Below are 26,545 nucleotides of genomic sequence, written 5' to 3'. Positions count from 1 at the left end.
GTGGAGAGTAACACTTACCAGGGAGTGGAGAGTAACACTGAGCAGAGAGTGGAGAGTAACATTAACCAGCGAGGAGAGAGTAACACTTATCAGTGAATGGAGAGAAACACTGACCAGCGAGTGGAGAGTAACACTTACCAGGGAGAGGAGAGTAACACTTACCAGGGAGTGGAGAGTAACGCTCACCGATGAGTGGAAAGTAACATTGACCAGCAAGTGGAGAGTAACACTTACCAGCGCGTGGAGAGTAACAATTACCAGCGGGTGGAGAGTAACAATTACCAGCGAGTGGAGAGTAAAACTCACCAGCGAGAGGAGCATAACACTGACAAGCAAGTGAAGAGTGACACTGACCAGCGAGTGGAGAGTAAGATGACCAGTGAGTGGAGAGTAACACTTATCAGCGAGTGGTGAGTAACACTTAACTGGGAGGGGAGAGTAACACAGACCAGTGAGTGGAGAGTAACACTTAACAGAGAGTTGGGGAGTAACACTTTCTAATGAGTGGAGAGTAAAACTTACCAGCGAGTAGAGAGTAACACTTACCAGTGAGTGCAGAGTAAAACTTACCAATGAGTGGAGAGTAAGACTCACCAGCGAGTGGAGAGTAACACTGACCAGCAAGTGGAGAGTAACACTGACCAGCGAGTGGAGAGTAACGCTGACCAGCGAGTTGGAGAGTAACACTTACCAAAGAGTGGAGGGTAAGACTGACCAGCGAGTGGAGAGTAACACTGACCAGCGCATGGAGAGTAACACTCACGAGTGAGTGGAGAGTAACACTGACCAGCATGTGGAGAGTAACACTTACCAGCGAGTGGAGAGTAACACTTACCATGGAGTGCAGAGTAACACTGACAAGCAAGTGGAGAGTAACACTGACCAGCAAGTGGAGAGGAACACTTACCAGTGAGTGGAGAGTAACACTGACCAGGAGTGGAGAGTAACACTCACCAGTGAGTGGAAAGTACCACTGACCAGCAAGTGGAGAGTAACACTGACCAGCGTGTGGAGAGTAACACTGACCAGCGCATGGAGAGTAACACTATCAAGCGATTGGAGAGTAACACTTACCCATGAGTGGAGAGTAACACCTACCAGGGAGTGGAGAGTAACACTGAGCAGCGAGTGGAGAGTAACATTAACCAGCGAGGAGAGAGTAACACTTATCAGTGAGTGGAGATAAACACTGACCAGCGAGAGGAGATTAACACTTACCAGCGAATGGAGAGTAACACTTACCAGGGAGAGGAGAGTAACACTTACCAGGGAGTGGAGAGTAACGCTCACCAATGATTGGAAAGTAACATTGACCAGCAATTGGAGAGTAACACTTACCAGCGCGTGGAGAGTAACACTTACCAGTGAGTGGAGATTAACAATTACCAGCAAGTGGAGAGTAAAACTCACCACTGGGTGGAGAGTAACACTTAGCAGCGAGTGGAGAGTAACATTAACCAGCGAGGAGAGAGTAACACTTATCAGTGAGTGGAGAGTAACATGACCAGCGAGTGGAGAGTAACACTTACCAGCGATTGGAGAGTAAAACTTACCAGGGAGGGGAGGGTAACACAGAGCAGTGAGTGGAGAGTAACACTTACCAGCGACTGGAAAGTAACACTGAGAAGCGAGTGGAGAGTAACATTTACCAGTGAGTGGAGAGTAACACTGACCAGCGAGTGGAGAGTAACACTTACCAGCGAGTGGAGAGTAACACTGACCAACAAGAGGAGAAGAACACTGACAAGTGAGGGAAGAGTAACACTTACCAGGGAGTGGAGTGTAACACTCACCGGTGGGTGGAAAGTAACATTGACCAGCAAGTGGAGAGTAACACTTAGCAGCGCGTGGAGAGTAACACTTACCAGTGAGTCGAGAGTAACACTGACCAGTGAGTGGAGAGTAACACTCACCAGCGATTGGAGAGTAACACTGATCAGCAAGTGGAGAGTAACACTTACCATCGCGTGGAGAGTAACACTTACCATTGAGTGGAGAGTAACATTTACCAGGGAGTGGAGAGTAACACTCACCAGCGAGTGGAGAGTAACACTGATCAGCGACTGGAGAGTAACATGACCAGCGAGTGGAGAGTAACACTTACCAGTGAGTGGAGAGTAACACTTACCTGGGTGTGGAGAGTAACACAGACCAGTGAGTGGAGAGTAAAACTTACCAGCGACTGGAGAGTAACACTGACAAGCGAGTGGAGAGTAACACTTACCAGTGAGTGGAGAGTAACACTGACCAGCGAGTGGAGATTAACATTTACCAGAGAGTTGGAGAGTAACACTTACCAATGAGTGGAGAGTAACACTGACCAGGGAGTGGAGAGTAACACTTACCAGTGAGCGGAGAGTAACACTTACCAGGGTGTGGAGAGTAACACTCACCCGTGGGTGGAGAGTAACACTGACCAGCAAGTGGAGTGTAACACTGACCAGTGAGTGGAGAGTAACACTGACCCTTGAGTGGAGAGTAACAATTACCAGCGAGTGGAGAGTAACACTTACCAGAGGGTTGGAGTTTAACACTTACCCATGAGTGGAGAGTAACACTTACCAGAGAGTTGGAGTGTAACACTTACCAAAGAATGGAGAGTAACACTTACCAGTGTGTGGAGAGTAACACTTACCAGCGAGTGGAGAGTAACAATCAACAGCAAGTGGAGAGTAACAATGACCACAAGTGGAGAGTAACACTGACCAGCGAGTGAATAGTAACACTGACCAGCGAGTGGAGAGTAACACTTACCAGCGAACGGAGAGTAACACTGAGCAATGAGTGGAGTGTTACACTTACCAATGAGTGGAGAGGAACATTGACCAGTGAGTGGAGAGTAACACTTACCAGCGAGTGAAGAGAAACATTTACAAGTGGGTGGAGAATAACACTTAACAGCGAATGGAGAGTAACAGTTAACGGCGAGTGGAGAGTAAATCTTACTAGCGAGTGGAAAGTAACACTGAACAGCGAGTGGAGAGTAACATTAACCAGCGAGGAGAGAGTAACACTTATCAGTGAGTGCAGAGAATAACTGACCAGTGAGTGGAGAGTAACACAGACCAGGAGTGGAGAGTAACACTCACCAGTGAGTGGAAAGTAACACTGACCAGCAAGTGGAGAGTAACACTGACCAGCGTGTGGAGAGTAACACTGACCAGCGAGTGGAGAGTATCACTAAAAAGCGAGTGGAGAGCAACACTTACCAGTGAGTGGAGAGTAACACTTAACGGCGAGTGGAGAGTAACACTTACTAGCGAGTGGAGAGTAACACTGACCAGCGAGTGGAGATTAACATTAACCAGCGAGGAGAGAGTAACACTTATCAGTGGGTGCAGAGAATAACTGACCAGCGAGTGGAGAGTAACACTGACCAGGAGTGGAGAGTAACACTCACCAGTGAGTGGAAAGTAACACTGACCAACAAGTGGAGAGTAACACTGACCAGCATGTGGAGAGTAAAACTGATCAGCGCGTGGAAAGTAACACTTAACAGCGAGTGGAGAGTAACATTTACTAGCCTTTGGAGAGTAAGACTGACCAGCGAGAGGAGATTAACACTTACCAGCGAGTGGAGAGTAACACTGACCAGCAAGTGGAGAGTAACATTTACCTTCGCGTGGAGAGTAACACTCACCAGTGAATGGAGAGTAACACTGACCAGCATGTGGAGAGTAACACTTTCCAGTAAGTGGAGAGTAACACTGACCAGCGAGTGGAGATTAACAGTTTCCAGCGAGTGTAGAGTAACAATTACCATGGAGTGCAGAGTAACACTGACCAGCAAGTGGAGAGTAACACTGACCAGCAAGTGGAGAGGAACACTTACCAGTGAGTGGAGAGTAACACTGACCAGGAGTGGAGAGTAACACTCAACAGTGAGTGGAAAGTAACACTGACAAGCAAGTGCAGAGTAACACTGACCAGCGTGTGGGGAGTAACACTGAACAGCGCGTGGAGAGTAACACTAACAAGCGAGTGGAGAGTAACACTTACCAGTGAGTGGGGAGTAACACTTACCAGCGAGTGGAGAGTAAAACTTACCAGTGATTGTTGAGTAACACTGACCAGTGAGTGGAGAGTAACACTGCCCAGCAAGTGGAGAGTAACACTGACAAGCGAGTGGAGAGTAAAGCTGACCAGTGAGTTGGAGAGAAACACTTACCAAATAGTGGTGAGTATCACTGACCAGTGAGAGGAGAGTAACACTGACCAGCGAGCGGAGAGTAACACTTACCTGAGAGTTGGAGAGTAACAAATACCAATGAGTGGAGAGTAACACAGACCAGTGAGTGGAGAGTAATACTGACCAGCTCGTGGAAAGTAACACTTACAAACGAGAGGATAGTAACACTTACCAGTGAGTGGAGAGTAACACTTACCAGGGAGTGGAGAGTAACACTCACCAGTGAGTGGAGACTAACACTGGCGAGCAAGTGGAGAGTAACACTGACCAGCGAGTGGAGAGTAACACTTACCATCGAGTGGAGAGTAACACTGACCAGCGAGTGGAGAGTAACACTGACCAGCGAGTGGAGAGTAAAGCTGACCAGCGATTTGGAGAGAAACACTTACCAACGAGTGGAGAGTATCACTGACCAGTGAGCGGAGAGTAACACTTATAAGAGTGTTGGAACGTAACACTTACCAATGTTTGGAGAGTAACACTGACCAGTGATTGGAGAGTAACACTTACCAACGAGAGGATAGTAACACTTACCAGTGAGTGGAGAGTAACACTTACCAGGGAGTGGAGAGTAACACTCACCAGTGAGTGGAGAGTAACACTGGCCTGCAAATGGAAAGTAACACTGACCAGTGAGTGGAGAGTAACACTGACCAGCGAGTGGACAGTAACACTTACAAGAGAGCTGGAGAGTAACACTTACTAATGAGTGGAGAGTAAAACTTTCAAATGTGTGGAGAGTAACATTCACCAGTGAGTGGAGAGTAACACTGACCAGCGAGTGGAGAGTAACGCTGACCAGCGATTTGGAGAGTAACACTTACCAATGAGTGGAGAGCAAGACTGACCAGCGAGTGGAGAGTAACACTGACCAGAAAGTGGAGAGTAACACTGACCAGCGAGTGGAGAGTAAAGCTGACCAGCGAGTGGAGAGTAACACTTACCAGTGAATGGAGAGTAACACTGACCAGCGAGTGGAGAGTAACAAATACCAGTGAGTAGAAAGTAACACTGACCAGGCAGTGGAGAGTAACACTTACCAATGAGAGGAGAGTAGCACTTACCAGGGAGTGGAGAGTAACACTCACCAGTGAGTGGAGAGTAACACTTACCAGTGAGTGGAGAGTAACACTTACCAGGGAGTGGAGAGTAACACTCACCAGTGAGTGGAGAGTAACACTGACCAGTGATTGGAGAGTAACACTGACCCGCGAGTGGAGAGTAACACTTACCAGTGAGTGGAGAGTAATACTTACCAGAGACTCGGAGAGTAACACTTATCAGTGGCTTGGAGTGTAACACTTACCAATGAGTGGAGAGTACCACATACCAGAGAGTTCGAGTGTAACACTTACCAATGAATGGAGGGAACACTTACCAGTGAGTGGAGAGTAACACTTGCCAATGCGTGGAGATTAACACTTACCAGGGAGTGGAGAGTAACAATCAACAGCGAGTGGAGAGTAACACTGACCAGTGAGTGGAGAGTAACACTTACCAGCGAGTGGAGAGTAACACTAAACAGCGAGGAGAGAGTAACACTTATCAGTGAGTGGAGAGAAACACAGACCAGCGAGTGGAGCGTAACAATGACAAGCGAGTGGAGAGTAAAGCTGACCAGCGAGATGGAGAGAATCACTTACCAAATAGTGGAGCGTATCACTGACCAGTGAGTGGAGAGTTACACTGACCAGCGAGCGGAGAGTAACACTTAGCAGAGAGTTGGAGAGTAACACTTACCACTGAGTGGAGAGTAACACTGACCAGCGCGTGGAGAGTATCACTTACCGACGAGAGGATAGTAACACTTACCAGTGAGTGGAGAGTAACACTTCCCAGGGAGTGGAGAGTAACACTTACCAGTGAGTGGAGAGTAACACTGGCGAGCAATTGGAGAGTAACACTGACCAGTGAGTGGAGAGTAACACTGACCAGAGAGTGGAAAGTATCACTTACCAATGAGTGGAGAGTAAGACTGACCAGCGAGTGGAGAGTAACACTGACCAGTGAGTGGAGAGTAATATTGACCAGCAAGTAGAGAGTTACACTTATCAGTGAGTGGAGAGAAACACTGACCAGCGAGTGGAGAGTAACACTTACCATGGAGTGCAGAGTAACACTGACAAGCAAGTGGAGAGTAACACTGACCAGCAAGTGGAGAGGAACACTTACCAGTGAGTGGAGAGTAACACTGACCAGGAGTGGAGAGTAACACTCACCAGTGAGTGGAAAGTACCACTGACCAGCAAGTGGAGAGTAACACTGACCAGCGTGTGGAGAGTAACACTGACCAGCGCATGGAGAGTAACACTATCAAGCGATTGGAGAGTAACACTTACCCATGAGTGGAGAGTAACACCTACCAGGGAGTGGAGAGTAACACTGAGCAGCGAGTGGAGAGTAACATTAACCAGCGAGGAGAGAGTAACACTTATCAGTGAGTGGAGATAAACACTGACCAGCGAGAGGAGATTAACACTTACCAGCGAATGGAGAGTAACACTTACCAGGGAGAGGAGAGTAACACTTACCAGGGAGTGGAGAGTAACGCTCACCAATGATTGGAAAGTAACATTGACCAGCAATTGGAGAGTAACACTTACCAGCGCGTGGAGAGTAACACTTACCAGTGAGTGGAGATTAACAATTACCAGCAAGTGGAGAGTAAAACTCACCACTGGGTGGAGAGTAACACTTAGCAGCGAGTGGAGAGTAACATTAACCAGCGAGGAGAGAGTAACACTTATCAGTGAGTGGAGAGTAACATGACCAGCGAGTGGAGAGTAACACTTACCAGCGATTGGAGAGTAAAACTTACCAGGGAGGGGAGGGTAACACAGAGCAGTGAGTGGAGAGTAACACTTACCAGCGACTGGAAAGTAACACTGAGAAGCGAGTGGAGAGTAACATTTACCAGTGAGTGGAGAGTAACACTGACCAGCGAGTGGAGAGTAACACTTACCAGCGAGTGGAGAGTAACACTGACCAACAAGAGGAGAAGAACACTGACAAGTGAGGGAAGAGTAACACTTACCAGGGAGTGGAGTGTAACACTCACCGGTGGGTGGAAAGTAACATTGACCAGCAAGTGGAGAGTAACACTTAGCAGCGCGTGGAGAGTAACACTTGCCAGTGAGTCGAGAGTAACACTGACCAGTGAGTGGAGAGTAACACTCACCAGCGATTGGAGAGTAACACTGATCAGCAAGTGGAGAGTAACACTTACCATCGCGTGGAGAGTAACACTTACCATTGAGTGGAGAGTAACATTTACCAGGGAGTGGAGAGTAACACTCACCAGCGAGTGGAGAGTAACACTGATCAGCGACTGGAGAGTAACATGACCAGCGAGTGGAGAGTAACACTTACCAGTGAGTGGAGAGTAACACTTACCTGGGTGTGGAGAGTAACACAGACCAGTGAGTGGAGAGTAAAACTTACCAGCGACTGGAGAGTAACACTGACAAGCGAGTGGAGAGTAACACTTACCAGTGAGTGGAGAGTAACACTGACCAGCGAGTGGAGATTAACATTTACCAGAGAGTTGGAGAGTAACACTTACCAATGAGTGGAGAGTAACACTGACCAGGGAGTGGAGAGTAACACTTACCAGTGAGCGGAGAGTAACACTTACCAGGGTGTGGAGAGTAACACTCACCCGTGGGTGGAGAGTAACACTGACCAGCAAGTGGAGTGTAACACTGACCAGTGAGTGGAGAGTAACACTGACCCTTGAGTGGAGAGTAACAATTACCAGCGAGTGGAGAGTAACACTTACCAGAGGGTTGGAGTTTAACACTTACCCATGAGTGGAGAGTAACACTTACCAGAGAGTTGGAGTGTAACACTTACCAAAGAATGGAGAGTAACACTTACCAGTGTGTGGAGAGTAACACTTACCAGCGAGTGGAGAGTAACAATCAACAGCAAGTGGAGAGTAACAATGACCACAAGTGGAGAGTAACACTGACCAGCGAGTGAATAGTAACACTGACCAGCGAGTGGAGAGTAACACTTACCAGCGAACGGAGAGTAACACTGAGCAATGAGTGGAGTGTTACACTTACCAATGAGTGGAGAGGAACATTGACCAGTGAGTGGAGAGTAACACTTACCAGCGAGTGAAGAGAAACATTTACAAGTGGGTGGAGAATAACACTTAACAGCGAATGGAGAGTAACAGTTAACGGCGAGTGGAGAGTAAATCTTACTAGCGAGTGGAAAGTAACACTGAACAGCGAGTGGAGAGTAACATTAACCAGCGAGGAGAGAGTAACACCTATCAGTGAGTGCAGAGAATAACTGACCAGTGAGTGGAGAGTAACACAGACCAGGAGTGGAGAGTAACACTCACCAGTGAGTGGAAAGTAACACTGACCAGCAAGTGGAGAGTAACACTGACCAGCGTGTGGAGAGTAACACTGACCAGCGAGTGGAGAGTATCACTAAAAAGCGAGTGGAGAGCAACACTTACCAGTGAGTGGAGAGTAACACTTAACGGCGAGTGGAGAGTAACACTTACTAGCGAGTGGAGAGTAACACTGACCAGCGAGTGGAGATTAACATTAACCAGCGAGGAGAGAGTAACACTTATCAGTGGGTGCAGAGAATAACTGACCAGCGAGTGGAGAGTAACACTGACCAGGAGTGGAGAGTAACACTCACCAGTGAGTGGAAAGTAACACTGACCAACAAGTGGAGAGTAACACTGACCAGCATGTGGAGAGTAAAACTGATCAGCGCGTGGAAAGTAACACTTAACAGCGAGTGGAGAGTAACATTTACTAGCCTTTGGAGAGTAAGACTGACCAGCGAGAGGAGATTAACACTTACCAGCGAGTGGAGAGTAACACTGACCAGCAAGTGGAGAGTAACATTTACCTTCGCGTGGAGAGTAACACTCACCAGTGAATGGAGAGTAACACTGACCAGCATGTGGAGAGTAACACTTTCCAGTAAGTGGAGAGTAACACTGACCAGCGAGTGGAGATTAACAGTTTCCAGCGAGTGTAGAGTAACAATTACCATGGAGTGCAGAGTAACACTGACCAGCAAGTGGAGAGTAACACTGACCAGCAAGTGGAGAGGAACACTTACCAGTGAGTGGAGAGTAACACTGACCAGGAGTGGAGAGTAACACTCAACAGTGAGTGGAAAGTAACACTGACAAGCAAGTGCAGAGTAACACTGACCAGCGTGTGGGGAGTAACACTGAACAGCGCGTGGAGAGTAACACTAACAAGCGAGTGGAGAGTAACACTTACCAGTGAGTGGGGAGTAACACTTACCAGCGAGTGGAGAGTAAAACTTACCAGTGATTGTTGAGTAACACTGACCAGTGAGTGGAGAGTAACACTGCCCAGCAAGTGGAGAGTAACACTGACAAGCGAGTGGAGAGTAAAGCTGACCAGTGAGTTGGAGAGAAACACTTACCAAATAGTGGTGAGTATCACTGACCAGTGAGAGGAGAGTAACACTGACCAGCGAGCGGAGAGTAACACTTACCTGAGAGTTGGAGAGTAACAAATACCAATGAGTGGAGAGTAACACAGACCAGTGAGTGGAGAGTAATACTGACCAGCTCGTGGAAAGTAACACTTACAAACGAGAGGATAGTAACACTTACCAGTGAGTGGAGAGTAACACTTACCAGGGAGTGGAGAGTAACACTCACCAGTGAGTGGAGACTAACACTGGCGAGCAAGTGGAGAGTAACACTGACCAGCGAGTGGAGAGTAACACTTACCATCGAGTGGAGAGTAACACTGACCAGCGAGTGGAGAGTAACACTGACCAGCGAGTGGAGAGTAAAGCTGACCAGCGATTTGGAGAGAAACACTTACCAACGAGTGGAGAGTATCACTGACCAGTGAGCGGAGAGTAACACTTATAAGAGTGTTGGAAAGTAACACTTACCAATGTTTGGAGAGTAACACTGACCAGTGATTGGAGAGTAACACTTACCAACGAGAGGATAGTAACACTTACCAGTGAGTGGAGAGTAACACTTACCAGGGAGTGGAGAGTAACACTCACCAGTGAGTGGAGAGTAACACTGGCCTGCAAATGGAAAGTAACACTGACCAGTGAGTGGAGAGTAACACTGACCAGCGAGTGGACAGTAACACTTACAAGAGAGCTGGAGAGTAACACTTACTAATGAGTGGAGAGTAAAACTTTCAAATGTGTGGAGAGTAACATTCACCAGTGAGTGGAGAGTAACACTGACCAGCGAGTGGAGAGTAACGCTGACCAGCGATTTGGAGAGTAACACTTACCAATGAGTGGAGAGCAAGACTGACCAGCGAGTGGAGAGTAACACTGACCAGAAAGTGGAGAGTAACACTGACCAGCGAGTGGAGAGTAAAGCTGACCAGCGAGTGGAGAGTAACACTTACCAGTGAATGGAGAGTAACACTGACCAGCGAGTGGAGAGTAACAAATACCAGTGAGTAGAAAGTAACACTGACCAGGCAGTGGAGAGTAACACTTACCAATGAGAGGAGAGTAGCACTTACCAGGGAGTGGAGAGTAACACTCACCAGTGAGTGGAGAGTAACACTTACCAGTGAGTGGAGAGTAACACTTACCAGGGAGTGGAGAGTAACACTCACCAGTGAGTGGAGAGTAACACTGACCAGTGATTGGAGAGTAACACTGACCCGCGAGTGGAGAGTAACACTTACCAGTGAGTGGAGAGTAATACTTACCAGAGACTCGGAGAGTAACACTTATCAGTGGCTTGGAGTGTAACACTTACCAATGAGTGGAGAGTACCACATACCAGAGAGTTCGAGTGTAACACTTACCAATGAATGGAGGGAACACTTACCAGTGAGTGGAGAGTAACACTTGCCAATGCGTGGAGATTAACACTTACCAGGGAGTGGAGAGTAACAATCAACAGCGAGTGGAGAGTAACACTGACCAGTGAGTGGAGAGTAACACTTACCAGCGAGTGGAGAGTAACACTAAACAGCGAGGAGAGAGTAACACTTATCAGTGAGTGGAGAGAAACACAGACCAGCGAGTGGAGCGTAACAATGACAAGCGAGTGGAGAGTAAAGCTGACCAGCGAGATGGAGAGAATCACTTACCAAATAGTGGAGCGTATCACTGACCAGTGAGTGGAGAGTTACACTGACCAGCGAGCGGAGAGTAACACTTAGCAGAGAGTTGCAGAGTAACACTTACCACTGAGTGGAGAGTAACACTGACCAGCGCGTGGAGAGTATCACTTACCGACGAGAGGATAGTAACACTTACCAGTGAGTGGAGAGTAACACTTCCCAGGGAGTGGAGAGTAACACTTACCAGTGAGTGGAGAGTAACACTGGCGAGCAATTGGAGAGTAACACTGACCAGTGAGTGGAGAGTAACACTGACCAGAGAGTGGAAAGTATCACTTACCAATGAGTGGAGAGTAAGACTGACCAGCGAGTGGAGAGTAACACTGACCAGTGAGTGGAGAGTAATATTGACCAGCAAGTAGAGAGTTACACTTATCAGTGAGTGGAGAGAAACACTGACCAGCGAGTGGAGAGTAACACTGACAAGCGAGTGGAGAGTAAAGCTGACCAGCGAGTTGGAGAGAAACACTTATCAAGGAGTGGAGAGTATCACTGACCAGTGAGTGGAGAGTAACACTGACCAGCGAGCGGAGAGTAACACTTACCAGAGATTTGGAGAGAAACACTTACCAAAGAGTGGAGAGTAATACTGACCAATGAGTGGAGAGTAACACTGACCAGCGTGTGGAGAGTAACACTTACCAACGAGAGGATAGTAACACTTACCAGTGAGTGGAGAGTAACACTTACCAGGGAGTGGAGAGTAAAAATCACCAGTGAATGGAGAGTAACACTTGTGAGAAAGTGGAGAGTAACACTGACCAACGAGTGGAGAGTAACACTTACCAGTGAGTGGAGAGTAACACTGACCAGCGAGTGGAGAGTAACACTAACCAGCAAGGAGAGAGTAACACTTATCAGTGAGTGGAGAGAAACACTGACCAGCGAGTGGAGAGTAACACTGACGAGCGAGTGGAGAGTAAAGCTTACCAGCGAGTTGGAGAGTAACATATACCAATGAGTGGAGAGTAACACTGACCAGTGAGTGGAGAGTAACACTGACCAGCAAGCGGAGAGTAACACTTACCAACGAGAGGATAGTAACACTTACCAGTGAGTGGAGAGTAACACTGACCAGCGAGTGGAGAGTAACACTTGCAAGAGAGTAGGAGAGTAACAATTACTAATGAGTGGAGAATAAAACTTACCAGCGTGTAGAGAGTAAAACTTAACAGTGAGTGCATAGTAAAACTTACCAATGAGTGGAGAGTAACACTCACCAATGAATGGAGAGTAACACAGACCAGCAAGTGGAGAGTAACACTGACCAGCAAGTGGAGAGTAACGCTGACCAGCGATTTGGAGAGTAACATTTACCAATGTGTGAAGAGCAAAACTGACCAGCGAGTGGAGAGTAACACTGACCAGCAAGTGGAGAGTAACACTTACCAGCGAATGGAGAGTAATACTTACCAGAGGGTGGAGAGTAACACTTACCAGGGAGTGGAGACTAACACTGACCAGCGAGTGGAGAGTAACACTGACCAGCAAGTGGAGAGTAACACTGACCAGCGAGTGGAGAGTAACACTGACCAGCGAGTGGAGAGTAACACCTACCAGCAAGTGGAGAGTAACACTTACCAGTGAGTGGTGAGTAACACTGACCAGCGAGTGGAGAGTAACACTAACCAGCGAGGAGAGAGTAACACTTATCAGTGAGTGGAGAGAAACACTGACCAGCGAGTGGAGAGTAACACTGACAAGCAAGTGGAGAGTAAATCTGGCCAGTGAGTTGGAGAGAAACACTTACCAAATAGTGGAGAGTATCACTGACCAGTGAGTGGAGAGTAACACTGACCAGGGAGCGGAGAGTAACACTTATCAGAGAGTTGGAGAGTAACACTTACCTATGAGTGGAGAGTACCACAGACCAGTGAGTAAAGAGTAACACTGACCAGCGCGTGGAGAGTAACGCTTACCAGTGAGAGGATAGTAACACTTACCAGTGAGTGGAGAGTAACACTTACCAGGGAGTGGAGAGTAACAATCAACAGCGAGTGGAGAGTAACACTGAAAAGCGAGTGGAGAGTAACACTGACCAGCGAGTGGATAGTAACACTGACCAGCGAGTGGAGAGTAACACTGACCAGCGAACGGAGAGTAACACTTAGCAGCGAGTGGAGAGTAACACTTACCAATGAGTGGAGAGGAACATTGACCAGTGAGTGGAGAGTAACACTGACCAGCGAGTGGAGAGTAAAACTTACCAGCGAGTGGAGAGTAACACTTACCAATGAGTGGAGAGAAAGACTGAACAGCTAGTGGAGAGTAACACTGACCAGCGACCGGAGAGTAACACTTACCAGAGAGTTGGAGAGAAACACTTACCAACGAGTGGAGATTATCACCGACCAGTGAGTGGAGAGTAACACTGACCAGCGCGTGGAGAGTAACACTTACCAACGAGAGGATAGTAACACTTACCAGTGAGTGGAGAGTAACACTTACCAGGGAGTGGAGAGTAACACTCACCAGTGAATGGAGAGTAACACTGGCGAGAAAGTGGAGAGTAACACTGACCAGCGAGTGGAGAATAACACTGACCAGCGAGTGGAGAGAAACACTTACCAATGAGTGGAGAGAAATACTGAACAGCGAGTGGAGAGTAACACTGACCAGCGAGTGGAGAGTAATATTAACCAGCAAGGAGAGAGTAACACTTATCAGTGAGTGGAGAGAAACACTGACCAGCGAGTGGAGAGTAACACTGACAAGCGAGTGGAGAGTAAAGCTTACCAGCGAGTTGGAGAGAAACACTGACCAACGAGTGGAGAGTATCACTGACCAGTGAGTGGAGAGTAACACTGACCAGCGAGCGGAGAGTAACAATTACCAGAGAGCTGGAGAGTAACATTTACCAATGAGTGGAGAGTAACACTGACCAGTGAGTGAAGAGTAACACTGAACAGCGCGTGGAGAGTAACACTTACAAGAGAGTAGGAGAGTAACACTTACTAATGAGTGGAGAGTAAAACTTACCAGCGTGTAGAGAGTAACACTTACCAGTGAGTGCAGAGTAAAACTTACCAATGAGTGGAGAGTAACACTCACCAGCGAATGAAGAGTAACACAGACCAGCAAGTGGAGAGTAACACTGACCAGTGAGTGGAGAGTAACGCTGACCAGCGATTTGGAGAGTAACACTTAACAATGAGTGGAGAGCAAAACTGACCAGCGAGTGGAGAGTAACACTGACCAGCGAGTGGAGAGTAATATTAACCAGCAAGGAGAGAATAACACTTATCAGTGAGTGGAGAGAAACACTGACCAGCGAGTGGAGAGTAACACTGAAAGCGAGTGGAGAGTAAAGCTTACCAGCGAGTTGCAGAGAAACACTGACCAACGAGTGGAGAGTATCACTGACCAGTGAGTGGAGAGTAACACTGACCAGCGAGCGGAGAGTAACAATTACCAGAGAGCTGGAGAGTAACATTTACCAATGAGTGGAGAGTAAAACTGACCAGTGCGTGGAGAGTAACACTGACCAGCGCGTGGAGAGTAACACTTAACAACGTGAGGATAGTAACACTTACCAGTGAGTCGAGAGTAACACTGACCAGCGAGTGGAGAGTAACACTTACAAGAGAGTAGGAGAGTAACACTTACTAATGAGTGGAGAGTAAAACTTACCAGCGTGTAGAGAGTAACACTTACCAGTGAGTGCAGAGTAAAACTTACCAATGAGTGGAGAGTAACACTCACCAGCGAATGGAGAGTAACACAGACCAGCAAGTGGAGAGTAACACTGACCAGCGAGTGGAGAGTTACGCTGACCAGCGATTTGGAGAGTAACACTTACCAAAGAGTGGAGAGCAAAACTGAGCAGCGAGTGGAGAGTAACACTGACCAGCAAGTGGAGAAAAACACTTACCAGCGAATGGAGAGTAATACTTACCAGAGGGTGGAGAGTAACACTTACCAGGGAGTGGAGACTAACACTCACCAGCGAGTGGAGAGTAACACTGACCAGCAAGTGGAGAGTAACACTGACCAGCGAGTGGAGAGTAACACTGACCAGCGAGTGGAGAGTAACACCTACCAGCAAGTGGAGAGTAACACTTACCAGTGAGTGGTGAGTAACACTGACCAGTGAGTGGAGAGTAACACTTACCAGCGAATGGAGAGTAACACTGACCAGCGAGTGGAGAGTAACACTAACCAGCAAGGAGAGAGTAACACTTATCAGTGAGTGGAGAGAAACACTGACCAGCGAGTGGAGAGTAACACTGACAAGCGAGGGGAGAGTAAAGCTGACCAGTGAGGTGGAGAGAAACACTTACCAAATAGTGGAGAGTATCACTGACCAGTGAGTGGAGAGTAACACTGACCAGGGAGTGGAGAGTAACACTTATCAGAGAGTTGGAGAGTAACACTGACCAGCGTTTGGAGAGTAACGCTTACCAACGAGAGGATAGTAACACTTACCAGTGAGTGGAGAGTAACACTTACCAGGGAGTCGAGAGTAACAATCAACAGCGAGTGGAGAGTAACACTGACCAGCGAATGGAGAGTAACACTGACCAGCGAGTGGATAGTAACACTGACCAGCGAGTGGAGAGTAACACTTACCAGTGAACGGAGAGTAACACTGAGCAGCGAGTGGAGAGTAACACTTACCAATGAGTGGAGAGGAACATTGACCAGTGAGTGGAGAGTAACACTTACCAGCGAGTGAAGAGTAACATTTACCATTGTATGGAGAATAACACTTAACAGCGAATGGAGGGTAACACTTAACGGCGAGTGGAGAGTAACACTTACTAGCGAGTGGAGAGTAACACTTACCAGCGAGTGGAGAGTAACACTAAACAGCGAGGAGAGAGTAACACTTATCAGTGAGTGGAGAGAAACACAGACCAGCGAGTGGAGTGTAACACTGACAAGCGAGTGGAGAGTAAAGCTGACCAGAGAGTTGGAGAGAATCACTTACCAAATAGTGTAGCGTATCACTGACCATTGAGTGGAGAGTAACACTGACCAGCGAGAGGAGAGTAACACTTAGCAGAGAGTTGGAGAGTAACACTTACCAATGAGTGGAGAGTAACACTCACCAGTGAGTGGAGAGTAACACTGAGCAGTGAGTGGAGAGTAACACTGACCAGCGCGTGGAGAGTAACACTTCCCAACGAGAGGATAGTAACACTTACCAGTGAGTGGAGAGTAACACTTACCAGGGATTGGAGACTAACACTCACCAGCGAGTGGAGAGTAACACTGACCAGCAAGTGGAGAGTAACAGTGACCAGCGAGTGGAGAGTAACATTGACCAGCGAGTGGAGAGTAACACCTACCAGCAAGTGGAGAGTAACACTTACCAGTGAGTGGTGAGTAACACTGACCAGTGAGTGGAGAGTAACACTTACCAGCGAATGGAGAGTAACACTGACCAGCGAGTGGAGAGTAACACTAACCAGCAAGGAGAGAGCAACACTTATCAGTGAGTGGAGAGAAACACTGACCAGCGAGTGGAGAGTAACACTGACAAGCGAGGGGAGAGTAAAGCTGACCAGTGAGTTGGAGAGAAACACTTACCAAATAGTGGAGAGAATCACTGACCAGTGAGTGGAGAGTAACACTGACCAGGGAGTGGAGAGTAACACTTATCAGAGAGTTGGAGAGTAACACTGACCAGCGTTTGGAGAGTAACGCTTACCAACGAGAGGGTAGTAACAATTACCAGTGAGTGGAGAGTAACACTTACCAGGGAGTCGAGAGTAACAATCAACAGCGAGTGGAGAGTAACACTGACCAGCGAGTGGAGAGAAACACAGACCAGCGAGTGGAGAGTAACACTGACCAGCGAGTGGAGAGTAACACTTACCAGTGAGTTGTGAGTAACACTGACCAGTGAGTGGAGAGTAACACTTACCAGCGAATGGAGAGTAACACTGACCAGTGAGTGGAGTGTAACACTGTCCAGCGTGTGGAGAGTAACACTTACCAACGAGAGGATAGTAACACTTACCAGTGAGTGGAGAGTAACACTGACCAGCGAGTGGAGAGTAACAGTTACAAGAGAGTAGGAGAGTAACACTTACTAATGAGTGGAGATTAAAACTTACCAGCGTGTAGAGACTAACACTTACCAGTGAGTGCTAAGTAAAACTTACCAATGAGTGGAGAGTAACACTCACCAGCGAAGGGAGAGTAACACTGACCAGCATGTGGAGAGTAACACTGACCAGCGAGTGGAGAGTAACACTGACCAGCGATTTGGAGAGTAACACTTACCAATGAGTGGAGAGCAAAACTGACCAGCGGGTGGAGTGTAACACTGACCAGCAAGTGGAGAGTAACACTTACCAGCGAATGGAGAGTAATACTTACCAGAGGGTGGAGAGTAACACTTACCAGGGAGTGGAGACTAACACTCACCAGCGAGTGGACAGTAAAACTGACCAGCAAGTGGAGAGTAACACTGACCAGCGAGTGGAGAGTAACACTGACGAGCGAGTGGAGAGTAACACTTACCAGCAAGTGGAGAGTAACACTTACCAGTGAGTGGTGAGTAACACTGACCATTGAGTGGAGACTAACACTTACCAGCGAGTGGAGAGTATCACTTACCATGGAGTGCAGAGTAACACTGACCAGCAAGTGGAGAGTAACACTGACCAGCAATTGGAGAGGAACACTTACCAGTGAGTGGAGAGTAACACTGACCAGGAGTGGAGAGTAACACTCACCAGTGAGTGGAAAGTAACACTGACCAGCAAGTGGAGAGTAACACTGACCAGCGTGTGGAGAGTAACACTAACAAGCGAGTGGATAGTAACACTTACCAGTGAGTGGAGAGTAACACTTACCAGGGAGTGGAGAGTAACACTGAGCAGCGAGTGGAGAGTAACATTAACCAGCGAGGAGAGAGTAAGTGAGTGGAGAGTAACACTTACCAGCGAATGGAGAGTAACACTTACCAGGGAGAGGAGAGTAACACTTACCAGGGAGTGGAGAGTAACGCTCACCAATGAGTGGAAAGTAACACTGACCAGCAAGTGGAGAGTAACACTTACCAGCGCGTGGAGAGTAACACTTACCAGTGAGTAGAGAGTAACACTTACCAGGCAGTGGAGAGTAACACAGACCAGTGAGTGGAGAGTAAAACTTACCAGCGACTGGAGAGTAGCACTGACAAACGAGTGGAGAGTAACACTTACCAGTGAGTGGAAAGTAACACTGACCAGCGAGTGGGGAGTAACATTTACCAGAGAATTGGAGAGTCACAATTACCAATGAGTGGAGAGTAACACTGACCAGCGAGTAGAGAGTAGACACTGACCAGCGCATGGAGAGTAACACTGTCCAGTAATTGGAGAGTAAAACTTACCAGTGAGTGGACAGTAACACTGACCAGCGAAGGTGAGTAACACTCAGCAGCGAGGATAGAGTTACACTGACCAGCAAGTGGAGGGAAACACTGACCATCGAGTGGAGAGTATCACTGACCAGCGAGTGGAGAGTAACACTTTTCAGTGAGTGGAGAGTAAAACTTAACAGAGAGTGGAGAGTAACACTTACCAGCGAGTGGAGAGTAACACTTACCTTGGAGTGCAGAGTAACACTGAGCAGCAAGTGGAGAGTAACACTGACCAGCAAGTGGAGAGGAACACTTACCAGTGAGAGGAGAGTAACACTGACCAGGAGTGGAGAGTCACACTCACCAGTGAGTGGAAAGTAACACTGACCAGCAAGTGGAGAGTAACACTGACCAGCGTGTGGAGAGTAACACTGACCAGCGCGTGGAGAGTAACACTAACAAGCGAGTGGAGAGTAACACTTACCAGTGAGTGGAGAGTAACACTTACCAGGGAGTGGAGAGTAACACTGAGCAGCGAGTGGAGAGTAACATTAACCAGCGAGGAGAGAGTAACACTTATCAGTGAGTGGAGAGAAACACTGACCAGCGAGTGGAGAGTAACACTTACCAGCGAATCGAGAGTAACACTTATCAGGGAGAGGAGAGTAACACTTACCAGGGAGTGGAGAGTAACGCTCACCAATGAGTGGAAAGTAACATTGACCAGCAATTGGATTTTAACACTGACCAGCGCGTGGAGAGTAACACTCACCAGTGAGTGGAGAGTAACACTGGCCAGCAAATGGAGAGTAACACTGACCAGTGAGTGGAGAGTAACACTGACCAGCGAGTGGAGTGTAACACTTACCAGAGAGTTGGAGAGTAACACTTACCAATGAGTGGAGAGTAACACTTAACAGAGATGGAGAGTAACACTTGACAATGAGTGGAGAGTAACACTTACCATTGAGTGGAGAGTAACACTTACCAGCGCGTGGAGAGTAACACTTACCAGTGAGTCGAGCGTAACACTTACCAGGGAGTGGAGAGTAACACTCACCAGCGAGTGGAGAGTAACACTGACCAGCAAGTGGAGAGTGACACTTACCAGCGCGTGGAGAGTAACACTTACCAGTGAGTGGAGAGTAACATTTACCAGGGAGTGGAGAGTAACACTCACTAGCGAGTGGAGAGTAACACTGACCAGCGAGTGGAGAGTAACATGACCAGCGAGTGGAGAGTAACACTTACCAGTGAGAGGAGAGTAACACTTACCAGGGAGTGGAGAGTAACACAGACCAGTGAGTGGAGAGTAAAACTTACCAGCGACTGGAGAGTAGCACTGACAAGCGAGTGGAGAGTAACACTTACCAGTGAGTGGAAAGTAACACTGACCAGCGAGTGGAGAGTATCATTTACCAGAGATTTGTAAAGTAAGAATTACCAATGAGTGGAGAGTAACACTGACCAGGGAGTGGAGAGCAACACTAACAAGCGAGTCGAGATTAACACTTACCAGGGTGTGGAGAGTAACACTCACCCGTGAGTGGAGAGTAACACTGACCAGCAAGTGGAGTGTAACACTGACCATTGAGTGGAGAGTAACACTGACCCGTGAGTGGAATGTAACAATTACCAGCGAGTGGAGAGTAACACTTACCAGAGGGTTGGAATTTAACACTTACCAATGAGCGGAGAGTAACACTTACCATTGAGTGGAGAGTAACACTTACCAGCGCGTGGAGAGTAACACTTACCAGTGAGTCGAGCGTAACACTTACCAGGGAGTGGAGAGTAACACTCACCAGCGAGTGGAGCGTAACACTGACCAGCAAGTGGAGAGTGACACTTACCAGCGCGTGGAGAGTAACACTTACCAGTGAGTGGAGAGTAACATTTACCAGGGAGTGGAGAATAACACTTGCCAATGAGTGGAGAGTAACACTTACCAGGGAGTGGAGAGTAACAATCAACAGCAAGTGGAGAGTAACAATGACCACAAGTGGAGAGTAACACTGACCAGTGAGTGAATAGTAACACTGACCAGCGAGTGGAGAGTAACACTTACCAGCGAACGGAGAGTGACACTGAGCAGTGAGTGGAGAGTTACACATACCAATGAGTGGAGAGGAACTTTGACCAGTGAGTGGAGAGTAACACTTATAAGCGAGTGAAGAGAAATATTTACAAGTGGGTGGAGAATAACACTTAACAGCGAATGGAGAGTGACACTTAATGGCAAGAGGAGAGTAACACTTACTAGCGAGTGGAGAGTAACACTGACCAGCAAGTGGAGAGTAACATTAACCAGTGAGGAGAGAGTAAAACTTATCAGTGGGTGCAGAGAATAACTGACCAGCGAGTGGAGAGTAACACTGACAAGCAAGTGGAAAGTAAAGCTGACCAGCGAGTTGGAGAGAAAAACTTACCAACGAGTGGAGATTATCACTGACCAGTGAGTGGAGAGTAACACTGTCCAGCGAGCGGAGAGTAACACTTACCAGAGAGTTGGAGAGTAACACTTAACAATGAGTGGAGAGTAACACTGACCAGTGAGTCGAGAGTAACACTGACCAGCGCATGGAGAGTAACACTTACCAACGAAAGGATAGTAACACTTACCAGTGAGTGGAGAGTAACACTTACCAGGGAGTGGAGAGTAACACTCACCAGTGAGTGGAGAGTAACACTGGCGAGCAAGTGGAGAGTAACACTGACCAGCTATTGGAGAGTAACACTGACCAGCGAGGGGAGAGTAACACTTACCAGAGAGTGGAGAGTAACACTTACTAATGAGTGGAGAGTAATATTACCAGCGACTAGAGAGTAACACTTACCAGTAAGTGCAGTTTAAAACTTACCAATGAGTGGAGAGTAACACTCACCAGCGAGGGGAGAGTAAAACTGACCAGCGAGTGGAGAGTAACGCTGACCAGCGAGTTGGAGAGTGACACTTACCAATGAGTGGAGAGTAAGACTGACCAGCGAGTGGAGAGTAACACTGATCAGCAAGTGGAGAGTAACACTTACCAGCGAGTGGAGAGTAATACTTACCAGTGAGTGGAGAGTAACACTTACCAGGGAGTGGAGTGTAACACTCACCAGCCAGTGGAGAGTAACACTGACCAGCTAGTGGAGAGTAACACTGACCAGCAAGTGGAGAGTAACACTGACCAGCGAGTGGAGAGTAACACTTACCAGGGAGTGGAGAGAAAACTTACCAGTGATTGTTGAGTAACACTGACCAGTGAGTGGAGAGTAACACTGCCCTGCAAGTGGAAAGTAACACTGACAAGCGAGTGGAGAGTAAAGCTGACCAGTGAGTTGGAGAGAAACACTTACCAAATAGTGGTGAGTATCACTGACCAGTGAGAGGAGAGTAACACTGACCAGCGAGCGGAGAGTAACACTTACCTGAGAGTTGGAGAGTAACAAATACCAATGAGTGGAGAGTAACACAGACCAGTGAGTGGAGAGTAATACTGACCAGCTCGTGGAAAGTAACACTTACAAACGAGAGGATAGTAACACTTACCAGTGAGTGGAGAGTAACACTTACCAGGGAGTGGAGAGTAACACTCACCAGTGAGTGGAGACTAACACTGGCGAGCAAGTGGAGAGTAACACTGACCAGCGAGTGGAGAGTAACACTGACCAGCGGGTGGAGAGTAACACTTACCATCGAGTGGAGAGTAACACTGACTAGCGAGTGGAGAGTAACACTGACAAGCGAGTGGAGAGTAAAGCTGACCAGCGATTTGGAGAGAAACACTTACCAACGAGTGGAGAGTATCACTGACCAGTGAGCGGAGAGTAACACTGACCAGCGAGCGGAGAGTAACACTTATCAGAGAGTTGGAAAGTAACAATTACCAATGTTTGGAGAGTAACACTGACCAGTGATTGGAGAGTAACACTTACCAACGAGAGGATAGTAACACTTACCAGTGAGTGGAGAGTAACAATTACCAGGGAGTGGAGAGTAACACTCACCAGTGAGTGGAGAGTAACAATGGCCAGCAAATGGAGAGTAACACTGACCAGTGAGTGGAGAGTAACACTGACCAGCGAGTGGAGAGTAACACTTACAAGAGAGTTGGAGAGTAACACTTACTAATGAGTGGAGAGTAAAACTTACCAGCGAGTAGAGAGTAACACTTACCAGTGAGTGCAGAGTAAAACTTACAAATGTGTGGAGAGTAACATTCACCAGCGAGTGGAGAGTAACACTGACCAGCGAGTGGAGAGTAACGCTGACCAGCGATTTGGAGAGTAACACTTACCAATGAGTGGAGAGCAAAACTGACCAGCGAGTGGAGAGTAACACTGACCAGAAAGTGGAGAGTAACACTTACCAGCGAGTGGAGAGTAACACGTACCAGAGAGTTGGAGAGTAACACTTACCAATGAGTGGAGAGTAACAATGACCAGCGCGTGGAGAGTAACTATTACCAGTGAGTGGAGAGTAACACTTACCAGTGAGTGGGGAGTACCACTTACCAGTGTCTGGAGACTAACACCCACCAGTGAGTGGAGAGTAACACTGACCAGCGAGTGGAGAGTAAAGCTGACCAGCGAGTGGAGAGTAACACTTACCAGTGAATGGAGAGTAACACTGACCAGCGAGTGGAGAGTAACAAATACCAGTGAGTGGAGAGTAACACTGACCAGCCAGTGGAGAGTAACACTTACCAATGAGTGGAGAGGAGCACTGAACAGTGAGTGGAGAGTAACACTTACCAGTGAGTGGAGAGTAACACTTACCAGGGAGTGGAGAGTAACACTCACCAGTGAGTGGAGAGTAACACTGACCAGTGAGTGGAGAGTAACACTGACCCGCGAGTGGAGAGTAACACTTACCAGCGAGTGGAGAGTAATACTTACCAGAGACTCGGAGAGTAACACTTATCAGTGGCTTGGAGTGTAACACTTACCAATGAGGGGAGAGTACCACTTACCAGAGAGTTCGAGTGTAACACTTACCAATGAATGGAGGGAACACTTACCAGTGAGAGGAGAGTAACACTTGCCAATGAGTGGAGATTAACACTTACCAGGGAGTGGAGAGTAACAATCAACAGCGAGTGGAGAGTAACACTGACCAGTGAGTGGAGAGTAACACTGACCAGCGAGTGGATAGTAACACTGACCAGCGAGTGGAGAGTAACACTTAAAAGCGAATGGAGAGTAACACTGAGCAGCGAGTAGAGAGTAACACTTACCAGCGAGTGGAGAGTAACACTAAACAGCGAGGAGAGAGTAACACTTATCAGTGAGTGGAGAGAAACACAGACCAGCGAGTGGAGCGTAACACTGACAAGCGAGTGGAGAGTAAAGCTGACCAGCGAGTTGGAGAGAATCACTTACCAAATAGTGGAGCATATCACTGACCAGTGAGTGGAGAGTTACACAGAGCACCGAGCGGAGAGTAACACTTAGCAGAGAGTTGGAGAGTAATACTTACCATTGAGTGGAGAGTAACACTGACCAGCGCGTGGAGAGTAACACTTACCAACGAGAGGATAGTAACACTTACCAGTGAGTGGAGAGTAACACTTCCCAGTGAGTGAGGAGTTACACTGACCAGCGCGTGGAGAGTAACACTTACCAACGAGAGGATAGTAAAACTTACCAGTGAGTGGAGAGTAACACTTCCCAGGGAGTGGAGAGTAACACTTACCAGTGATTGGAGAGTAACACTGGCGAGCAATTGGAGAGTAACACTGACCAGTGAGTGGAGAGTAACACTGACCAGAGAGTGGAGAGTAACACTCACCAATGAGTGGAGAGTAAGACTGACCAGCGAGTGGAGAGTAACACTGACCAGCGTGTGGAGAGTAATATGACCAGCAAGGAGAGAGTAACACTTATCAGTGAGTGGAGAGAAACACTGACCAGCGAGTGGAGAGTAACACTGACAAGCGAGTGGAGAGTAAAGCTGACCAGCGAGTTGGAGAGAAACACTTACCAAGGAGTGGAGAGTATCACTGACCAGTGAGTGGAGAGTAACACTGACCAGCGCGTGGAGAGTAACACTTACCAACGAGAGGATAGTAACACTTACCAGTGAGTGGAGAGTAACACTTACCAGGGAGTGGAGAGTAAAACTCACCAGTGAATGTAGAGTAACACTCGTGAGAAAGTGGAGAGTAACACTGTCCAGCGAGTGGAGAGTAACACCTACCATCGAGTGGACAGTAACACTGACCAGCGAGTGGAGAGTAATATTAACCAGCAAGGAGTGAGTAACACTTATCAGTGAGTGGAGAGAAACACTGACCAGCGAGTGGAGAGTAACACTGACAAGCGAATGGAGAGTAAAGCTTACCAGCGAGTTGGAGAGTAACATATACAAATGAGTGGAGAGTAACACTGACCAGTGAGTGGAGAGTAACACTGACCAGCGAGCGGAGAGTAACACTTACCAACGAGAGGATAGTAACACTTACCAGTGAGTTGAGAGTAACACTGACCAGCGAGTGGAGAGTAACACTTGCAAGAGAGTAGGAGAGTAACAATTACTAATTAGTGGAGAGTAAAACTTACCAGCGTGTAGAGAGTAAAACTTAGCAGTGAGTGCATAGTAAAACTTACCAATGAGTGGAGAGTAACACTCACCAGTGAATGGAGAGTAACACAGACCAGCAAGTGGAGAGTAACACTGACCAGCGAGTGGAGATTAACGCTGACCAGTGATTTTGAGTGTAACATTTACCAATGTGTGAAGAGCAAAACTGACCAGCGAGTGGAGAGTAACACTGACCAGCAAGTGGGGAGTAACACTTACCATCGAATGGAGAGTAATACTTACCAGAGGGTGGAGAGTAACACTTACCAGGGAGTGGAGACTAACACTCACCAGCGAGTGGAGAGTAACACTGACCAGCAAGTGGAGAGTAACACTGACCAGCGAGTGGAGAGTAACACTGACCAGCGAGTGGAGAGTAACACCTACCAGCAAGTGGAGAGTAACACTTACCAGTGAGTGGTGAGTAACACTGACCAGTGAGTGGAGAGTAACACTTACCAGCGAATGGAGAATAACACTGACCAGCGAGTGGAGAGTAACACTAACCAGCGGGGAGAGAGTAACACTTATCAGTGAGTGGAGAGAAACACTGACCAGCGAGTGGAGAGTAACACTGACAAGCGAGTGGAGAGTAAATCTGACCAGTGAGTTGGAGAGAAACACTTACCAAATAGTGGAGATTATCACTGACCAGTGAGTGGAGAGTAACACTGACCAGGGAGCGGAGAGTAATACTTATCAGAGAGTTGGAGAGTAACACTTACCTATGAGTGGAGAGTAAGACAGTCCAGTGAGTGGAGAGTAACACTGACCAGCGCGTGGAGAGCAACGCTTACCAGCGAGAGGATAGTAACACTTACCAGTGAGTGGAGAGTAACACTTACCAGGGAGTGAAGAGTAACAATCAACAGCGAGTGGAGAGTAACACTGAAAAGCGAGTGGAGAGTAACACTGACCAGCGAGTGGATAGTAACACTGACCAGCGAGTGGAGAGTAACACTGACCAGCGAACGGAGAGTAACACTGAGCAGCGAGTGGAGAGTAACACTTACCAATGAGTGGAGAGGAACATTGACAGTGAGTGGAGAGTAACACTGACCAGCGAGTGGAGAGTAACACTGACCAGCGAGTGGAGAGTAACACTTACCAATGAGTGGAGAGAAAGACTGAACAGCGAGTGGAGAGTAACACTGACCAGCGAGTGGATAGTAACACTGATCAGCGAGTGGAGAGTAACACTGACCAGCGAACGGAGAGTAACACTGAGCAGCGAGTGGAGAGTAACACTTACCAATGAGTGGAGAGGAACATTGACCAGTGAGTGGAGAGTAACACTGACCAGCGAGTGGAGAGTAACACTGACCAGCGAGTGGAGAGTAACACTTACCAATGAGTGGAGA

The sequence above is a fragment of the Carcharodon carcharias genome, chromosome 11, assembly GCF_017639515.1.
Source record: "Carcharodon carcharias isolate sCarCar2 chromosome 11, sCarCar2.pri, whole genome shotgun sequence".
In the NCBI taxonomy this organism is placed as follows: domain Eukaryota; kingdom Metazoa; phylum Chordata; class Chondrichthyes; order Lamniformes; family Lamnidae; genus Carcharodon; species Carcharodon carcharias.
This window is presented reverse-complemented; position numbering follows the sequence as displayed.